The sequence below is a fragment of the Perissodus microlepis genome, chromosome 9 (assembly GCF_051167445.1).
Source record: "Perissodus microlepis isolate ML-2025 ecotype Zambia chromosome 9, ASM5116744v1, whole genome shotgun sequence".
NCBI classification, from domain to species: domain Eukaryota; kingdom Metazoa; phylum Chordata; class Actinopteri; order Cichliformes; family Cichlidae; genus Perissodus; species Perissodus microlepis.
In genome coordinates, this window is record NC_140469.1 from 12,990,217 (window position 1) to 13,006,117 (window position 15,901).

The 15,901-nt window shown below is 41.2% G+C and overlaps 1 protein-coding gene and 1 long non-coding RNA gene across 2 annotated transcripts in view; one reads left to right on the forward strand and one right to left on the reverse strand.

Annotated features, from left to right (window-relative positions):
- LOC146380175 (uncharacterized) overlaps positions 1-10,135 on the reverse strand; it is a 30,679-nt gene extending 20,544 nt beyond the window's left edge. Inside the window, exon 1 of the long non-coding RNA XR_014801275.1 lies at positions 9,818-10,135. This is a non-coding gene — a long non-coding RNA (uncharacterized LOC146380175). The remainder of the gene's footprint in view (positions 1-9,817) is intronic.
- zfhx4 (zinc finger homeobox 4) overlaps positions 6,560-15,901 on the forward strand; it is a 93,742-nt gene continuing 84,400 nt past the window's right edge. Inside the window, exon 1 of the mRNA XM_084939080.1 lies at positions 6,560-6,632. The gene's annotated coding sequence lies outside the window, so the exon portion shown is untranslated. The remainder of the gene's footprint in view (positions 6,633-15,901) is intronic.

Here is a 15,901-nt window from a genome sequence, read left to right on the forward strand (position 1 = left end):
GCTGAAAACAACCCTGGACAAAGAGTGAAGCAAAAGTAGTCAGGTTTATAGCATTGTAGCCTTCATTTCTTCACACATCAACTTTGCTGTCCACTTTGTGCAAATACTCAACATAATTGTCACAATGCTCAACGCAAAGATCTTATGTGCGTGTCTTCGTTAGGAAAGGGATGTGCATCTGTCTGTGCAGTATATATTGCTAACCTATTATTTCAGGACATGCTATGAGTAACAGAGGTGGGCAGCTGTAATCCGATTACTTTTTCAAGTAACGAGTAAAGTAAGGGATTACTATTGCAAAAACGGTAATTAGATTACCGTTACTTTCCCGTAGGAACGCTGCGTTACTGCGTTACTAAAACCGTGATTTTTTGCAAGAATGTCTCATGACAGTGACGTAAGCAAGTGCGACTTTCGTGAAAACAGCTGTGTGCAGATCAACAATGGATAATATATCGACTGCGGGAGAGAGTATGAGCGTGCAGCGTTTAAAGCGTGGAAGTATTGACCTTACTTTAAGTTTGATTCCATAAAAAGTGACAAAAACATTAACGTCCGTTGTGCGTGGGAAGAAAACTTCTTTTTACAGCGAAAAAAACCCCTAAACTTCCAAGCAAACACCGAGTGCGCTATGATGTAATGGGAAATTCACAGAGAAACTCGCGGATTTGTCCACTGACCGCTGCGGCACACCTGCACCAGGGCAAACCTCCGCCTACACTACTCCTGCTTTACAGGTGAAAATAGAGCAAAAGGACCGCTAGTCTTTGATTTTATTTATTTTCTGCTGTGTTTTACTTGCATCTATTTGAAAGACTGAGTGTAAACACACACAAAAAAATATTTTATGTGCTGGAATGTGCAGAAAATAGGTTTAAATATTAAACAAATTTCTTCCAGTCAGAGAATGTTGCATATAATTAAATTTTTGCTTGATGCATAAAGTTAAAAGATTAAAACTGATAAAACAAGTTTTAAAAAGGGACTTTTCCATTTGATTACATTTTGTATGATGGATTAAGTAGAAAAAGTAGAATTGGGCTGAAAGATTTATTGCTTTATCACCTGTTCAGGTTGTAAATCGTGTTTTTAAAAAGTAACTAAGTAACTAAGTAATTAATCACTTTTGAAAATAAGTAATCAGTAAAGTAACGGGATTACTTTTTTGGGGAAGTAATCAGTAATTAGTTACCGATTACTTTTTTCAAGTAACTTGACCAACACTGATGAGTAATGTAAAAGTACTGTAACAAGTAGTAAAAATGTATTATGTAATGTGTAAAACATACTTTTTTAATAACAATCCCAATTTATAAACCTTACTTGATTTATTTTTTCCCACTTTTACGTTCAAGATCATACCCTCCTACACCTCTTTTTTATACTTTTTCCTCTGTGATAAGCACAGGATTTTCTCCTGTGTTAAAATGGCAACCCTTAAAATTGATTGGGGCTTTTTTTTTTTGGTTTGTTTTGTGTCGCTCGAAGCCAGCATGAGATGACATGCTGGCCACAGTTCGAATCATCCTGCTGAATATTCTCCTTCAGAGACCATAGGACGTTACAGTTGAAATCAGTGCTGACATTCCTCAACCAGTGGGACAATCACAGCGCACACCCAGTGAATGTTAAAAAAAAAGATGAGTCTTTTCCCGTTCTCGTGCTGTACATCATTTGCTCTCTTGGAAAGTGTCGACACTTCCACTAAAAACTGTTGAAAACTCCTCAGTCGTAGTCCGAGACCCAGCTGTCATTACCAGCAGTGATCCTCTAATTGAAATTCGGGTCAGTTTGAAACAGCAGTTGATTTTTGCACTCTGCACGAGTTTATGGCCTGTGGTGAGTGCACAGTATGAATGGTCAGAACAGGACTTCTAGGGAGCGATCTAAAAATAGTGCTTACTCTGGAATCAGTCAGGACATGCCTGAGAAGATACCCCTGAACAGGAAATTGGCCAAGTTTAAATCAGGTTAGATTTTGGAGCCTTTTTGATCATACAGTACCTCACATATACTTATATCTATATCTGTACTATATATTTGATTACAGTTAATTACACGTCAGCTTATTCATTCTACTCTATGAAAAATATGAACAATTGTTAGCCGCGGCAGTGATTTGATTGCATATTACTGTTGCTTTTATTAGGATACCTCAAGCTGAACCTATCTCATAAGTAACTAATGGCTTAGTCTAGAGGTCTGGATTTGATCTCTTGTTGTGCTGAACATTTTCTGCTCCAAGTGTGAGTAGTATGACTAATTGGATGGTAAGTAACTTTAATTCACATGTTGGCAGTTGGTGTCCATGTAGCTCAGCGGGAGGGAGGGCCACAGCTGAGCTATATCAACAAACAGACCAGCAATTCTATAATCAGAACAAAATCAACATCCTCATTACTGACTCCAAGCTGCTGCCTACATCAAAAAGGGCTTCAAAACTCTCCGTCCTTGTTTTCCGGGAGTGATTATGTTTAGTGTCAGCCAGACATATCAACATTTTTTTTTCTTTTTGCACTGAGACGTGCTCGCCGGAATGCTAACAACCTAACAGGGGGGTAAAGTTAGAGATATTATAATCGGCTTCCCATTCTGGTAGTTTATCTTATGTAGTGCTGTAATAATGTCACAGCATCTCACTGAAGTAAGACACGCTAATTAAAAAATATTTTTTACAGTAGTGCATGTAGAAATCCAGCGCTATTAATGATTACTGATGACAGGCACATTTTGGATGTTGAAGCTACAAATTTATCTTGCTATAAACTCACCAGGACTCTGGGATTAATAATTACCATTGTTCAATCATCAATCATATCCTTTTGTTTAAAATACACGAGCTGTCTGCATCTTCAGCGACAATCTGAACTTGATTTGACTGGGCTTTCCATTTTGTTATCATTATGTTTGCTAATGATGTAGCGTGCCATGTGCCTTATGAACCCATGCTGTTTGTGTTACCATTGAGCTGCACTGTTTGTGGAGCCTTAGTGTGTCTGTACCTGTGGTCTGTGGTTAGCCTACCTCCACCAGCTTCAGTATTTCTGTCAGCAAAAAAACCCATAAACATCAACACTGAGTGAAAAATACATCGATGCATACTTTTTTTCCCCAGTGTGTTCTGCCACTCTTTTACATTTTAATTTTAAACTACCACAATTATACAAAATGTACACTCAAAAATCTATTAAGAATTCTCATCCAACTTTTTTCCTCCACTGCTACAAATGCATCCACGCTGCCAGATGCAATGATTAGATCAAGCGACTATCAGATCTGAGATGGACCAAAGCCGGCGCGTTTGGTTATTTGGCAAACTGCAGCTTGGCTGCCCGAGCAGCACTCACTCATCTGTCTTATTCGATCACAGCCTAATAATACCTTGTGATATATTCTATATTATCACATGACTGTGCATTTTATTTGCCTGCAGCTCTCCTTTGCAGAAACCAGCACAAAGTAAAGGCCAATAGGTTGAAGGTTGTTTCATGAATATTGCACCGTGACACCTGCTGAAATTATGCTGTGGAAATTCAAACATGTCCTGAAATCTTTTTTTGAAAAAAAGGAAAACAGGATTCTTGGTGATACAGCAACTGTGGTAGTATGGAGATGAGTGCCAGAGAAAGTGTCAGTGCCTGTCTCAGGTTGAACTAGGCCCGGACGCTGGCTGTCTCTGTTGTTAGAATGTAATGGACATGTCACCCTTGAGGAAAAGCTGCTGGCTGCTTGGGTCACCATGCCCTTCAGCACATGACACTCTCGTCGGCAGGGTGACAGGAACATGCAAAAAGCATACGGACGCCATGGCAACTGAATCTGTATACGCGTGTGAATGTGCTCACAGCTGTGTGTTTATGTGCGCGTATTGATCCGACGTGTTGTCTAAACTGTATTATTGACCTAAATGTTGTTTCTAACATCTAATCTGTTCGAGCTCAGATGTAATTTTATAAAGATTTTAGAAACACTTGTTAGATTCACTTAAGCAATTGTCGGCTGATGGGAATTTATTGTGCCGATTCAGATGGATTGCTTTCATAAAATCTGATGTTGCATTGAGGGAGCCAAATATAGCAAATGGTTCAGTAACTGTATGATGCCTCAACACACACGTACGCACACCCACACCCACACGTACCTACCTACACACACAAATAAACATACGACAAACACTCTAACATATACGGACACAAACGCACACTTGTTATCGATCTACAGCTTAGCTCATGCCAGCAGGTAGTCCAACTCACCGGTTATTCTGAGGAATTGCTTTCAGTGGCTCCATCCACACACACACACACACACACACACACACACACACACACACACACACACACACACACTACAGGATTGTTTCCAGTGGCTAAATCTACACAATTTGTACACAGCCAACTGTTAAGACACTATCACCTCCTCTTCACAGATCAAGGGCTGAGTTTGTCGATACCACATACACACACACTCACTCGCAAACACTCTTGCAGCCTTATAACTGAACCATGTTAAATGCCGTGAGAGAATCAAGTTGAATGCTGTTGCATAGTCAGTTCACTATCCTGTTCTCTCATCTCTCCACGTCGGTCCCTTCCTCCTCTAAATATTGTTTTTCCTCCTTCTCTGTCAAAGTCACGCTTTTTGAATTCTCTTTCTAGACCATAACACACTTTGGGGTGTAAAGGATAAGGGATTACAGCTTTGTGTATGAGCATATGAATGACTTAGAACTGCTTAGGTGCATGTGGATGTCATGTTTATTATGATCCCAAACAGCCAGGCCCGCCTCTACTGCTCTGTGCCTTTTTTTGAATCTAATTTGAAAATAAGTAAGGGAAGCACAAAGTTCATTTGTGCAAAACCAACATTTGGTACAATAGAATGTTTCTTATTAAAGTCAATCAGCCAGCAGACAACAAAAGAACCTTTCATTGAAGAATATGAAGTGAAAATAAAAAACAGGGCATTGCAATAGCTGGCACTGCTCTGCTTGTAATATGTTATGTGCACAGCCTCCTCCTCTCCCAAAATCGGCCTCTCCCCTTTGAAAGGGATCGAATTAAGATGTCCCAAGGATTTTCTTGCTCCTTCCCACTCCTCTGAAAGGTCATAAGTCTAATACAATTATGGCACATAACTGTGGTAATGGAAACACATGCCAAGAGATGCTATGAACATACAAGTTGTAAACTGCAACTTTCTCTTCACTAAGCAGAATGTTGCTTTTTACAACTGAATCAATATCTTTAACTAAGCCTTGTAAAGCGGCCCAGTTAGAGACTTTATTTAGACTTACCTTTGTCTGACCTCCTCGTGCTCTGCTTTGACTTTCCCTGCACGAGAACAGCAGGAAGCCTTGCATAAGAACCAGGTGGCACTGAAATTGCACCATCGTGGCAGATTTGCTTTAAAGGCATTTATTACATCTCTTATGATGTATACACTGTTTCTTGATGTGACTGAGCTCCAAACTAGGCTGAAATTGTTGCCGTTTTCCACTTTCGCAAACTGGACATGATGTGTAACTTAGAACATTAAAACTGCCTACATATGTTGGGCATTTAAGAGTTATTAAATGTTGGCATTAGAGTCAACTTAATATAAAACGGATTAAAATCCAAGTAAGCTCTCCTCTTAGATATTCATTTTAAGCAATCGAATTGGTTTCAAGGCAATTTTGTTGTCTCATTTAATAAAAGTGAATAGAATATTGGAGAAAACCTAATAGCTAAGTAAAGAAATATGATGCTACAGAAGGTGTAATCAGTTTTTGCACAGAAAAAAGAAAGATGGAAAAAGCAAGAAAGAGAATACCAATCTAGATTATTCTATCCAAAAGACCTAAATCAGAGTATTCTTTTGCATCTATGTTCAAGATGCGAAAGGTCAGAGTCATGTGATTGGAGGAGTAGTCAAGCTAAAATTACTGCAGCTTGATATTGCTAAAAAAACTATCTTATAGACTTATGCATTGTGTTATAGCGCTCTTCCCTGATTACTTTCAGTAGGCTGGTTTGTGATGGCAAAGAAGCCTACTGATGCTTTTGTCTGACCCTATCCATCATGTGACTCACTCTGAGTGTGTGTGTGTGTGAGTTCGTGTGAAAGAGAAAGAAAGAGTTTGAAAGATTGAGATCAAAGAAATCAACAAGTCTAATTTAAATTGTGTATTTTTCCCAAACATGCCAACAAGTATTTTGTATAAACACCCCTAAATTTTTCCATTACTTGACCGCGGTGTTACCTGCTTAATTAAACAATTTTTTTTAACATTTTGAACCAATGTGCCTGCTAAAGTCTCAATTCAGTCGAGACAAATATAATGAGCAAAAACTGGTGGGGAAAAAGAGAAGAAAGCAGAACTTAGAACAATTATAATAATCAGCACTAAAAAAAACAAGAAAAGAAAAAAACTGGTTTGTGTATGTGACACGCTGTATGTAAGCATGTGTGTGTGTGTGTGTGTGTGTGTGTGTGTGTGTGTGTGTGTGTGTGTGTGTGTGTGTGTAGGAGGAGGATGGAGGTGGCAGTGTGAGCATGCTCTTTCTACTGTTTGCTCGACTGGTAATCAGCCAAACAAGCTACAAGTCTCTTGCTATGATTTGCCCCCCAGTGTGTCTCCAGTCTGAACGCCTGTGAGTAAATCAGTGTTTTTCTATGCAGACATTCATATGCATTTGTATAGTATCCAGTCTATACTGTACATATAGTATGTCTGCTTCTGTCATTGTGTTTGCATGGGACCATGACTGTGCCCGAGTGTACTCTATGGCCATATGTTTCTGTGTGTCTCTCTCAGAATATATATTTGTTTCCTGCGCCTTCCCCCTGCAGAGAGTTTACAGGTTGTGTGTGTGTGTGTGTGTGTGTGTGTGTGTGCAGTCTTACATGTTCCCATATGTGTGTATTTGCCGGATGGGAATACAACTCCTAGGACATTTAATCTAGGGGGAATTTCACGCTAGTTACTACTTGTCATCAAACATTTCCAGCGTAAAATACTGGAGCAATCTTTTATTGGCGGATGTTCGGGACGAATTCGCTGTCAGACCCGAGTGGCCCGCTGCCCTCCAGATAGACTGAAAGCGTCCTTAAGAGTGTGTTCGAGAGCAGAAGGAAAGAGAAAGAACGACACAAATAGCAGGCAAAGTTTGTTGTCTCAATTTTGATGCTTTTCAGCTGTGACAAATGAATCTGAACTTTGAGTGTTTAAGTGTGTATGAGGAGGGCTTATGTTCTAAGTTAACTTTATAATGGAAAGATAGGGAGGCACGGAGCCTCTCTCCACATGCAACCTCTCTCTCACTGTCTCCTTCTCTCACTCACACTCACACACACCCACAGATCTGAACCCAAGCTTAGGGGAAGACCGATTCCAGTATATCTGCAGTCGTATGTGTTCACTTAGTAAGCCACAGCTGCTAGCACCATTATTATGATTTCCTGTGTGTGTATGTCTCTCTGTCTATCTGCTCCCTCAGCACACACTCGCACTCACATCTAAGCGTCCTATACAAATGGAGTTTAGCAGGACCCATATTTTACACCCGCCTGAGTCACTCAGATGTTCAGCTGTTTCACTGTAAAATGTAACCTAGGTTGTCTTCTAATGCATGTCACTGCCAGGAATATAAATATATTCCCTCCACCTCATTGAAAACAAATGAAAGAAACTCATAACCTTAACTTTAAAAGCCTGAACAAAGGAAAGGACTAATCCTTTTTTTGTGTCTCTAAATATTAAAAATTTTCCCTATTTAAGCAGGCAGTTAAAAACAAAGGGCGCATTTGTTTAATAGAATAATCCTCCGTGTATTTAAGATGACTCCAAAGCTTTCAAATTTGATCCTTAATGTTTCGACAAGCTGTTCAATCAGTTGTTTTTTGAGGACATTGCAAATGGCAGGCTGTCTCTGAAATACGTTTGCTTGTTTTACCTGACCCACTTTTCCTTCACTATGTGTGTGCGCGCGTGTGTGTTTGTATGTGTGTGTGCGCGCTTTCGCTCTGTCCCTCTTTGCTCAGAAGGTTGTAAATGTAATCTTAGACACATGTTACTTCGGCTGATGTTTTTCAGATTGATGTCAGTTGCGATTAGCATATCTCCTGCCAAGACACAGGAGTGCTCTTTAGAGTCTGGCCTCATACACACTCGCTCACACACACACACATGTATGCAAACCGTTGGGTAAACATAGCTCAGCTGCCATTTTGAATGATTGCACAATGATTATTTGATGCAGTGATTTATTTTGAACACAGCCTGTAAGTAAACTGAAGCAAGAAAAGATGAAAAATCCGACTGACAAGCTCCAAAACAAAATTCTACCCCAAGACAGTCTCCTGACACCCCTTTTCCAGCAACATATTATTACATGCTGGCCCCCCAAACACGTTTTAACACTCCCCGGCCTCCAACTTTAATGTCACCATGTCTGTTTCTTTAAAATGCCGTCTGTAGAACGCAGCCATGTAAATGCAGCTGTGACCAACACATCCCACGCCGAAACTGTTTCATTTGCATTCATCTTCTGCTTGGGAATGGAGAATTCCTCCTCCAGTGTAAGACAGCAGGGGAAAGTGTGCAAAATGAATTTCTCGACCATCTCGGGAGAGCAAACGATATAGGGATTCAGAACACACCCTTCAGACAATGGAAGAGGTGGGGGGGCTTATTTTCTCTTCTCTCTCCCCCCTCTCTCCCCTGTCTCTCTCCACACCTCCCTGACCCTGCTTCCCCTCAACCTGCCCAGCAGAGTGAGAGAATAAGTGTAGTACCAACAGGGGGTGGGGGAATTGGAGAGAGACTGAGAGAAAGTCAGATAAAAGTAGTTAAAAGAAGGAGAAACTAAGAGGGGGGGTGTGGAAACAACAGGAGAGTGACTGACCAAATACTCAGCGACAGAATGAGAGAGGAAGACGGATGCAGAGAGGAAAAAAGAGAGGGGGGGCAGAAAAGATGAGAATATATATGCGGTGGCCAGTGTTGTGAGACAAGGCAGGTTGCTGTCACTTTAAAAATGACTGTAATAAAAGTGACCGCCGGAAGATGGATCTGGTGATTTTGGCTTGCTAATCAGTCATCTGTGAAGAGGACCACAGCCCAGATTCAGCGGCTGCCTGACACCTTTTGATTGATGCCTGTGCCCGATAAAAAAAGGCCCATTAACTGTCCTCCTATTAAACTGGGTGAAATGGCAAAAAAATGCTCTTCTATCCCACTCCGCTCTTCTGATCTCTCTTTCATTTAAACTATATTTCCTTTTATATGCTCTGCCCTCGTCCTTTCAGCTCTTTCCCAACTGTTAATGTTCCTCTTGGAGTTATTACTGGCACAGTGGGGCAGGTGGGAATAATGTTAATCGTCGAGGCCTACTTGTGTGTGTGCGTGTGTTCACTGAATGCGCATACTGTATTTAAGTTCAGTCCTCCCACTCGAATCGATAGATCAATAGGAGGCCCTAGACGCACTAGTCGAGGCATCAGCCGGTACCTGCATCAACAGTTCTCGTTATGTATGCAAATGAGCCGCGTAATCAGTGGCGTCACAGAGGGTGTGACTTCAAACCTTCAGAATTTTCACCACATGCCATTCGTCACAGAAGAAAATAAATAATAATAATGACCCGCGAAGCTGAATCTCATATCTCCTCACATCTCCTTCTCTCTCACAAACACAAACACACACACACACAAAGATTGCCTGCAATAATAATAACCCTACAGACGACAGCTTCGACCCCCTCCTTCCCCATCCCCACATCACCACCTCAACCCCTCCACCACCACCACATACAATCAAACAAAGCCTCTCTCTTACCTTGCGCATGACCAATCCTTCCATCTCTCTCTTTTTTTCCCCTCACTCCACCATTCTATCTATGCATGCTCTTCCCCTTTCTGTAAACCCAACCACACCTAACAGCAACACCTTGCACTCTCCCGACCATCCCACAGCCTACAGCGCGGCACTCACACCCCCAATAAATACAACCCTGGTCTGCCGTTTTCCTATCTGTCCCTTTTTCTCTGCCCCAGTCTCTTTCCCCCCCCTCTCTCTCCCTCTCTCTCTCCCTTTCTCTCTCCCTCTGTCTTTCCCTCTCCCCTAGCTCCTGGCTGGTGCTGGTGAAATATCAGGGCAAACGGATTCCAGCTTTTTTCTCTGGCTCAGAGGGGTTGTTCTGTGCGATTTGGCCCTGGGGTGCATTTCAGCACTTCTGATGTGAGAGAGGGGCGAGAGAGAGAGAAAGAGAGAGAGAAAGAGAGAGACAGAATGAGGGAGAGAGGGCAACGGAGAGAAAGAAAAAAGAAGTGTGTGTCTGGTTGTGTGTGTGTGAGAGAGAGTGAGCGAGGAGGAGAGCAAGGGAGAAAGGAGACATAGCCTGGGCTTATCCTTTCTTTCTGTGGGGCAGTCAGTGGTTTTAAAATGACAGGCTTTTGACCAGCATCAAACCTGCGACTGGAGGTGTGCATACTCTCGCTAGCTTACGGAGGCCTTGAGGTGATCTCCATACATAATCAGGACAAGATACCTCCATGACAGGTGCGCGGCCATCTTGGAATCTCTCTGTGTCAGTGGACTTCAGCACAGTGTCTGTCTGCTGGGGTATAAATAGGACAGATGAACAACTGCAGTGGACTTCAGCACAGTGTCTGTCTGCTGGGGTATAAATAGGACAGATGAACAACTGCAGCGACAATTTTGTACCTTAACACTCTTCGCGCAGATGTTTTTAACACACAAAGAGTGTACCAAATGTAGTCCGGGGACCCCGAGATAAAAGAATTGTAAACAGTGTGATCATATTGGTATTATTGTAAAATATAACCTTATTTTTACTTAACAGTCATCAGATATGCAATTATTAAGCAACAGAATGCATTTTTTAAAGGTGAGTTAATATGCATGTTATGCAAAATATGCATTTCTACTGGAAATTGAACCTTTTATCCAAATTACAGTCTGCATTAGTAATTAGTATTAATTACTAATTATAATTAGTAATTAGCGTTTATGTGCTGTAAATGCAAGTAAACATTATTTGTATTGTCACATGATTAAGTCAGCTGAGGTCGTTTTGACCCCAACGTTAAATACCTGTGATAAATTTAAACTTCAGCACATTTCAATTTCATTTTTCTTTTAAATACAACACGAGAAAAAAATCTTCTCATTTAGCATTTTTAAATGTGTGCCTAATGACAAAAAGCAATGCTGTTCACATACAATTCAGCACACCACACAATGTAGGCGGTTATGGCAAAATCTGTGCTTGCTGCATCTGTGCCTGACTCCTTCAGAATGACTGACAAGGTGCACACCCCACCAGCCCCCGTCCCAGTTTGCTCTATTAAAGCTGGATAGGCAGAATCAGGTGCGTTTGACTTGGGTCCAATGCAGTTGGCATTTTAAAAACACGCCGATTAAACGTATACGCAAATCAGCGATTTGAAGTCATTAGGAAAAATGATTGAGACGCAAAATTAGAATGACAGAATAAGATGGGGTATGAAAACAAAGATATAGTAGGTACACCAGCCAGAAATAGTTTAATGTAAAACAAATAATAAGATTAACAAGACTGGGACATTTTTTTTCAGTATTTTCCAGTATTTTAATTACATTTTCATCTGAGCTGCTACACGTCATCTGCAGATACAGTGACACATGCTTACAGAATATTAATTTAAGTCTCTAAAAATAAAGATTAATGTAACATTTACTGCATCAGAAAATGTCAAAACAACCTATGCCAGAGTATTTTAGAAATGCTTACTCAAAATGTATCCACTTGTCAATAAGGTGGATATATGTCTGATATTTTCAGTTTTCAGGTCAGTCATTTCTTCTGAATATTTTTTTAAAGCACATAATCTTCCATTAGAATTCATTTTGGAAATTCTACAGCTGATTGTATTTTACCGTTTCCATTCATGTGTGGTGCAGGTGTGTAGTTGCGTGACTTCATGGGCTGGTGTGTATGTGTGCGTATTTATGTTTCATAATCTCACATCTCACTGTGGGGCGTTCTAAAAGGATTTGTCACTCTCAGTTCAGATGGGCTGATTGTGAATTAAATGTATTTTTAGGCACCTTTTTTCTGTCCCTTTGTGAACCCAGTTAGAATTGAGGTCAGGACACACAAACAGACATACACACACATACAAATGCGCACGCCATCTCAGAGAAAGACACATAGCTTTCAGAACAAATCACTGTTGAACTACCCTATGTGGAATGATTCTGACATTTTGTTTGGGAGAAATAGCATTTAATTGAAGGGAGGGGCGATACGGATGGCAGTTATGGAACCAAGGGAAAATGTCTGCATTTCAACCCAAATTGAAAACATAACAGAGTTTGTGTTTGTGTGTATTCCTGCGTGTGTCTGTTGAGGGGTTTCAATGCTATCCACACTTTGCTTGCTTGTTTGAGGGTGATTAAGTTCAAGGTATGATGTTTATTCCTTAAAAAAACTGCATTCACTTTGTATTATAATATGAAGTATCTCTTTAAAATCTAAAATTTACCCTGGTTCAAACAAAAAATCTGCAGGTTTGGAATTTACATATATGGTAAGGAAGTGCAAAGCTTTCATATCTCCACAAATTCCCTTTTCTCTTTAATTTTCAATTTAAATAAATTTAATTCTGTACAAATTGTCTTTCTAAAGACGTAATAGGCAGTTAATGGTGGGAATTACAGATGTGTTCATGCATTTTTTATATCCAAGAACAGAACCAGCTATATCATTTTACAAATTAGGTAAAGTTTCACATTCCCCAGAATAATTAGTGACTGCTGTTAAATTGATGTTTCTGTTATAATACATCTTAAAACCTGCTCATTGCTGCACGGTAACCCTGTTTCTATTGCCCCCAACACGGTAGGGTCAGAGGTCAGAGTCACCTCCAGATCAGGCATCAGGAGCTGGGAGTGTTTTGCTCACCGAAACTTCGGTATGGTAGGTGCTTGCAAAAATGGCTGCTTGAACTCGGGTCATCGGGTTTAATGATGGTCACTTGGAAAGAAGGTTGAAGAGCCCACATAAGGACTCTTCTAATGTAGTGATGAAGCCAACAAGCGTCTTTCGGGGTCACTGCACACCTCAAAAGATGACGCCTCTCTCTCTCTCTCTTACTCTCTTTCTCTCTCTCTCCCCCTGTAGTTCTTGTTCTTTATTCTCTCTTTCCCTTCAAGCGTTGCCAATTTGTCTGGGCTGCATTCCCTAATCCGTGCGCATTTACGCAGTGGTCATTGCGCCTCCGGTTGACTTGATTGGCTTGTTAGACGATGGCGTCCGGGCAGGAGACTGACTGAATGTACAAGCCCACAGCTGACAGCAGTGTTAGGTGGTTACTCTTTGTTTTCTAACGTGCTGCAGCACAAAAAACATTTAAAATAAAAATAAAAATGGCGAAACGAACATGTTCAGTGTTTGTTTTTTAAATTATTATTATTATATTGAATCAAAACAATTACTTTCACGAATGTATTAATTTATTTTTAATAGCATAGCCTTATTATTTTTTTTAATAAAGCATTTAAAAAATAGAAATCGAAATAAGTTTAAATTATTCAAAAATCCCAGTAATTTGCAACATTACCCTTTAATCAGACGGGGGTTTTTTAAACACCACATGACACACTTGAGGTTTTTCACTCAGAAAGCTGAAATTTCAATCTGACCACAGAACTGACTTCTTAGTACTGACCGGTTATTTGCCGTGTTGGGGTGGCCCACTGAGTGTCAGAGGAAAGGCGGGGTGTGGGGGTGCGGGGGCACGGATGGATGGATGATGAGAGTGGGGAGGTGGAGGGGGTGACAGTCCCCAAGAGAGAGAGAGTAGGGGGTTCCTGGAGCTCTAAAAAGGACCTCTCGGACCACTAAATTGACATGTTCACGCCATGGGTTGTCATGAAGAAAGCACTTTAATAAGCCATGTGATAACGCACAGTATAGCGGTCTTGTTTCCTTAGGCCATTAAATGGCAGGCCTTTACTTTGGATTCCAAACTTTTATTATTATTATTATTAGTAGTAGTAGTAGTATTAGTATTAGTAGTATTAGTATTATTATTATAGATCAATAATATTCTAACAAGGTTGATTTTCCCAAATAATGAAATGATCAGTGCTGCATATTTAAATTAATTTGTCAGTAATTTCTTGGTATACTCTTTTTTTGCGAGAATTCCTCGTGCATTCTTGCAATAGGATATGCAGAATATTTAAATACTGATTGTAGAAATTGTAGTTACATTACTAACCGGGAATCATTACAGTTATTTTGTTCTATATTGTGAATGCTGTCAGCTGCATTTTTTTTTTTATTTAATGGAGCATACAGGTGCTTTTGTTCCCATCCACGGCAGCTTTACCGGTGTAAGTCCACGTGGATCTGAGTGATAATCAATAGAATGAAGAGAGTAGTTGTGTGTGTGTTTGCGCATAACGATAAAGCCGTTTTTTGGGGGTGGGTGTGTGTGGAACCGGGGGTCCCATCCCCCACCACCGTCCGTATGGAGGACACTCACTAGACGCGTGTCTATTAAACAGGGTTCAACAATGAAAAAGATCGGAGGACCAAAGGGCCAAGTGGGAGGAGGGCAGCAGGGCGAGGTGAGACTGAATGGAAACAGCAGTGATGTTGGCTGTGTGTGTTGTGTGAGAGGGTTGCACACGGGGAAGCGGGGAGGGCGTGTGTGCTTCCGAGGGTGTGCAGGCACTTATAGTGTTGCTTTTCCTCTCGTGAGCGACCCGAAATGCGAGCGGCGACGTCTGCCAAGTCACCCTTCTCTCTCTCTCTTTCACTCTCCCTCCCTCTCTTCTCTCAGTTCTTCTGCTGCGTCTCCTTCCTCTTTGCCTTCAACACTTGTTCTTGTTCGGGAGCAGTATCACAGCAGACCTTGCCCCGCCTGCATCTGGGTAAAGACTTTACAGTCAAGGGCCATCGATTGCGCTTATCAAATAAACAGAGTGGCACCGGCGAACCCACCACCCACACCTTCACCCCTGTCTTCTCCCTCTGTCTCCTAATCTCATGACCAACCCCTCCCCAGTTGCACTCCACCTCTTTCCCTGCCCGAGAGCCCCAACAGCTGTGGTCCCATGTAAATTTTACATGATTGGCACCTCCTTATTTTACCCCTCCGCCTGTCCTAATTCCCCCGTTTCTTGCCCCACACACCTCCCATATCACGTTGCATATTAAAGCACAGTTTATGCAATAGCTCATCTGAGAGCGGGCACTTGCTGTCATGTCCATACCTTTTCTTATGTCATTTGCATATGTGATTATAGTGCATGAAGTGCTTGATTGTTGGTGGGTTTAGGTTATGTGATGCTGAAATGTGATATTTGGCATGCAGAGTGGGTTTTGTGGAAAGCAGGGGTACTGAAACGATTCCCCTTGACCCTTGAAATGCAGCGTAATCCCGTGTGGCCACGTTTGATTAGGGCATTTTCTTTCTAATTGTTGTCATCGGGACTCGCACTATCACTGTGCATCTGGAAGCACTTTGACATCTAAGTCAGTGGTCCTCAAAAGTCTGGATTCAAGAATCCTCAAAGGCCACGCCGGAGAGGGTCACCCCCGGGGGTAAAGCGCAGAATTGTTTAATTTCACTGTGATTTCATTAAGCCAGAATTACTCCAATTAGAAAGCACGTGTCTGATCAAAGGTTTCACTTGTGTCACCGGCATCACTTAAAACAGGTCTGCGACGCAATTTTAAATCAATAACAACAACAAAAACTATATTGGACACCCCAGGGACAAAATCCAATTAAAAGAAGACCCCTTTGTGCAAGGTGTGTCCATTTGGGGGTCCTTGACATGAAAATGTTGGAGAAGCCCTGATCTAAGTGACTGAGGCAAAGGGCTGCTTTGACAGTCTTTGTT